The 5,846-nt window shown below is 33.5% G+C and overlaps 1 non-coding gene across 1 annotated transcript; it reads left to right on the forward strand.

Annotated features, from left to right (window-relative positions):
- The first annotated feature begins 392 nt into the window (after positions 1-392).
- Positions 393-503, forward strand: LOC140876817 (small nucleolar RNA R71). Its single transcript, XR_012149049.1, has one exon. It is a non-coding gene; the product is annotated as a small nucleolar RNA R71 (small nucleolar RNA).
- Positions 504-5,846: the final 5,343 nt, after the last annotated feature.

Consider the following 5,846-nt stretch of genomic DNA (forward strand, 5'->3'; position numbering starts at 1 on the left):
TAAATGAAGGCAAATTTGGACAATTGTTTGTGAGATGATCATGTGTATCACATATATGACAGACAATTTCTTGAACACTTTTTAATTGATCACTCTTTTTCATTTCTAATGAGACTATTTTTCTTGCTAAGGATGCAAGTTTAGCTTGAATATCTATATCTTCTTTAAGATGATAAATACCAACCCCATTTGTTGAATTATTGGTTTTACTTGGTGGTTCAATTGAGCCTATATTATCCCAATTTTGAGCATTTTCTGCTAATGACTCCAAATATTCCATAGCTTCATTTGGGTTTTTATCTTCAAAAGTTCCATTACACATGAATTCTATCATTTGCCTATCTTTAGGTATTAAACCTTCATAAAAGTGAGAAACTATTCTTCATATTTCAAAACCATGATGTGGGCATGTATTAAGTAACTCTTTATATCTTTCCCAACATTGATAAAATGTTTCCCCTTGTTTTTGAGAAAAAATTGTAATTTGTCTTTTAAAAGAGTTTGTTCTATGGGAAGGGAAAAACTTTTTTAGAAATTGTTGTTGCATTTCTTCCCATGATGTTATTGAACTTGATCTCAAATTTTGTAACCATGTTTTAGCTTTATCTTTTAAAGAAAAAGGGAAAAGCTTTAATCGAACAATATCCATGCTACAATTTTGATCATTATAAGTGTTGCAAACCTCCTCAAATTCCCTTAAATGCAAATATGGATTTTCAGAATCTAGGCCATGAAAATTTGGTAAAAGTTGAATGATTTGAGGTTTAAAATTGAAATTAGACGCATCAGGAGGAAAAATTAAACAAGATGGTGTACTAGTTCTTATTGGATTCATGTGGTGCCTAAGTGTTCTTGGTTGTTCATGTTCTTGATTATTATTATTATTATTATCATCTTGATTATTAGAATTATCCTCCATGTTTAAAATATTTTCAGATACTCGAACAAGTCTGCCACTTTGTTTACGACTCCAAACAATCATACAATTAAAAACAACATACTATTCACATAAGTAACATAAATAACAAAAATTAAACTTAATTTATACCTCCCCGGCAACGGCGCCAAAAACTTGCTACAACTTAAATTGTAATTCACTCAAGTGTAGGTTGTCTGCAAGTAATATACTCATGAGTACGAGATCGATCCACGGAGAGGATGCTGTAAGTTTAATTTTAGCAATGATATATTATAGATGGAAATATTATTATAAACTTTCAAATTCACAAATTATAAAATTGTCAAGGCTTCAAAGGTTCATTGTTGGTTTATTTAAGATTGCTTAACAAAAATAAATAAAAGAAACTAAAATAAAAATAAACATAAAAGAACAATTAAATATTTAAACAAATATATCATATAATATAGTTCCCACTATATTAAATTCAGATTAACCGATATTTAATACATGGTACCCATAAAATATATATAAATGCATAAATATAAACATAAAAAAACAATTAAATATTTAAACAAATATATCATATAATATAGTTCCCACTATATTAATATCAGATTAACCGATAATTAATATATGGTACCCATAATATATATATAAGTGCATAAATATAAATTGACATAAAAGTAAATATTAGATCAAATCACCATATTTCATTTAGAATAACCGGCAGAGCCACGCTATCGTCTAAATAAAATATATGACTTTTTATGTTAGTTGCGGAAATGTAAATGTTAGTTGCGGAAAGTAAATGCTAATTGCGGAAAGTAAATGTTAATTGCGGAAAGTTAATTTTAGATGCGAGAAAGTAAATGTTAGTTCAAATCACAATATATTATTTAGAACAACCGACAGTGTCACGCTATCGTCTAAATAATATATATGACTTTATTATAAATAGATACATATATTTATAGTATATAATTATTGTAGTATTTATTGTATCATATTAGACAACAAATCAAGGTAACCACATTCAAGGTACCAAGTATTTGTTGTAAATAGATAACAATAAATCATCCAAATTATACATACAAATAAAGATCAATTAGTAAAACAAAATAAAAAAATAGAAAAAGAAAGAATATACAAAATATAAACAATCTTACTTGACCAAAAATGAAACCTTTTCACCTTGACATAAAAAAATTTAGCTTGCCATGAACATGAAACTCAAGAATAAGGACAAAATAAATTTCATACTTGAACTTGAGAAATATTCACACTCAAACTTTTATTCTCACAATATTTATTTTACAAATGAGGAATTCTCTACACTCTTGCACACTACAAAGCTTATACAACACATCTATTTATAGGCCAAATGAGAGCAAGAGTCCAAGGCTCATTAAATGTGAAATAGTAAAGTTGGTGGGTGCTTGTCTTCTTGAATGTCAATACTATGACCCAACTTTAATTGGCATGTTTGATGCCTTAGACCACCGATTCAGCCTTTCTTTTCAACATAGAACACGTAGAATATTTTGTGTAGATGTGTTTGGACATATAATTCACCTCTTTTGGGTAAAAGGTGAAATAGTTATGATATTTTTACTACAAGCTGGTCATAGTAAAAGTAAATCTGTCTCCATTTTGATGTTTGATTATTTTGATCATCTTAATGAGGTTTTTGGAATTTCTTGTCTTCTACAAAGTTGAAGATGCCTCTTTTGTAATTCTACAGGATTTGAGATTAATCCAATATGACCTTTGTAGCTTGAGTAATTTTATTTTTACCAAACCTGCGCAAAACATAAAATACAACATTTTTAGTAAAATATTTAAATATAAACACATAACACAAAAATAATACAACTTCATAATTTTAATGAAACTTTAATTTTAAAACACACTTTTAAACATATAAATAATTACAAATTTTAAGTTTCATCACCAGGCCACTCGCAATATAGTCCCCAAAACTTCTAAACAAAAAGGGCCGTACAACCCGCTAAAATCAAAGATTTAAGCTCGAGATGAATGCATAAGAAAAATGTAAAGCATTAAGCCATAAATCAACTAATAACAAGAGTAAATCAACAAAATACAAGTTTCCCATTCTAGAACAAGTATTGATGCAAGTATGTGATTTAAGAAAAACTCAAGAACCATCTATCTTGAGTGTGCTATCCCGCTAAAATGATGTCTGCTTGTACCTTTCGATTCGAATAGCTCCAACTCTGGATAAGCTACAATAAGAGGTTATATCAAACTATATACAACCCAAAAACAACAAACGTTCAAGGTAAACTCTTTACCGCTCTTTGTCTAACTCTTCGACGATCGATTACTGCTAACTATGGGCTCAACAAACTTCAAACAAATCTGTACGGAGGCAAAAGAAGATCAACAACTACAATCAAACCCAACTGCCAAATGCTCGACAATTCAAACGAAACAAAACCTCAAAATTCAAAACGGCGGCATAACGGCTATATTCTGTTCAAACCGAAAACACAGACAGCAGTATAGCATCGCAAACAACTAAAACCAATGCTAAAACATCAATAAAAATTCAAATCCAACACATCTCAAAATCCCCATTTTCGAATTATGCTTCCAAAAATCATAACAATTCCGAACGACGCTCTATTTCCAAACCAACTGAGAATAAACGATAAGAACTAGTTCGAGAACATCATAACTAAAACTCAATCGATTCTAACAACATCCGAAAATAGAAGTATAGCTGATCGGAGAAATACTTATGGTATAACGAAGCTCTCGCTGTCGGGATCGCGAATCTGGCTTCAAAAATAAATTCTAACGGACGGATCGAGCACGAAATGAAATCTGAAATCTTGAGAAAGCTTTGGGGCATCTTCAATGGAAGGAGGCGAGATGGATGTGATGGAGGAGACTAAGTCCAACAAGAAAAGTCAAGGATAATATATAAAAAATCAATTTTGCACTTTAGTCCATGAAAATTCCAAAAATTGCAAAATAGACCCTGATAAAAATCAAATCGGATCTTGAATTATATAATCTCCGATTATCTCAAATAAACTCAATTAAGATAAATTTGGGGCATTACAATTCTCCCCCTCTAAGAAGATATTTCGTCCTCGAAATCAATATGAATCAATCACATAAGATAGAATAAAGAACCTAAGATAGTAAGAAGAACTCACGTCATCCGAATAAATCTAGAAAATGCTGTCTCATGTAAGATTCTGTCTCCCAAGTTGCTTTCTCGACTCCGTGATGGCTCCACTGAACTTTCACTAAAGGAATCAACTTGGTTCTGAGCTGCTTCTCCTTTTGGTCAAGGATCTGAATCGATCGCTCAAAGTAGCTCAGAGTCTCGTCAAGCTCGGCCTCATTAGGCTGAAGAATATGAGAAGGATCTGGATGTTATTTCCGCAACATAGAGACGTGAAAAACGTCGTGAATACTAGATAAAGATGGAGGAAGTGCAAGTCTGTAGGCAAGATCGCCTAACTTCTCGAGAATCTTATACGGTCCGATGAATCTCGGAGATAACTTCCTCTCTTTCCAAATCTAACAGTGCCTCTGAAAGGAGAAAACTTCAAGAAAACTCGGTCACCCTGATCTAAACTCATAGGTCTACGTCTGATATTCGCATACTTTGCCTGTTTATCCTGAGCTGACTTCATTCTCATCTGAATGATCTTTACTTGCTCTGCCATATCTCGAAGAATATCCGGTCCCAAATCAGGTATCTCGGACACATCGTCCCAAAACAAAGGAGATCGGCAATTCTTACCGTACAAAGCCTCAAAAGGTGCCATACAATTACTCGCTTGATAACTGTTGTTGTAAGAAAACTCGACAAGAGGCAAAGAATCCTGCCAACTAGTGCCAAAGTCTAGCACTACTGCTCGTAGCATATCCTCAAGAGTCTGGATAGTCCACTCTCACTGTCCTTCGGTCTGAGGATGATATGCTGTACTCAGATGCAATCGAGTACCAAGTGCCTCTTGAAGACTATGCCAAAAGTGCAAAGTGAATCTAGGGACTCGGTCTGAAACTATCGACTTCGGCAAACCTTGAAATATCACAACGTTGCTAACATATAACGCAGTCATCTGATCGTGACGATGCATCATTCTGTACGGAATAAAGCAAGAAAACTTTGTCAATCTTTCGATCACTACCCAAATAGCATCGCATCCTCGAACAGATTGTGGTAGCTTCATGACAAAATCCATCGAAATAAGATCCCAATTCCATTCAAGAACAGCTAAACTGTGCAACAGACCATCCGGTCGCTTTCTCTCTTCTTTCACCTGCTGACAGTTCAAACATCGAGATACAAATCTCGTGACATCGCCCTTCATCTTCTTCCACCAGAATTGATTCTTCAGATCGTTGTACATCTTCCGACCTCCAGGATGAATACTGAACCGACTGCAATGTGCCTCTCGAAGAATACGCTGCCTCAAATCCGAAACATTGGGCACAACAATACGATTATTCACAAAAAAAACATCATCTCTAACCTAGAATTCAGACTGATGCCCAGATCTGACTTTCTCTACTGAAATCTGAGTGCTCGGATTTGACTTTTGTGCTTCCTTGATCAAAATAAATAACTCTAGATCGGCTTGAATAACAAACACTCTAATAGTCCTCATATCTGTTTCAAACTCCAAACTAGAAGTGCAACAATCATCGATCAACTGAGAAACACCGATAGTAGAAAGAGATAAAGAATAAAGCTTTCGGCTCAAGGCATCTGCAGCTGCATTCGAATTTCCCGGGTAGTATTTGATTTCACAGTCAAAATCCTTCAACAAATCTAACCATATTCTCTGTCTCATATTCAGTTTTGACTACGAAAACAAATACTTAAGGCTCTTATGATCAGAAAAGATCTCGAAAGACTCACCATAAAGATAGTGATGTCAGACCTTCAAGGCAAATA

The sequence above is a fragment of the Henckelia pumila genome, chromosome 1, assembly GCF_033568475.1.
Source record: "Henckelia pumila isolate YLH828 chromosome 1, ASM3356847v2, whole genome shotgun sequence".
NCBI lineage: Eukaryota > Viridiplantae > Streptophyta > Magnoliopsida > Lamiales > Gesneriaceae > Henckelia > Henckelia pumila.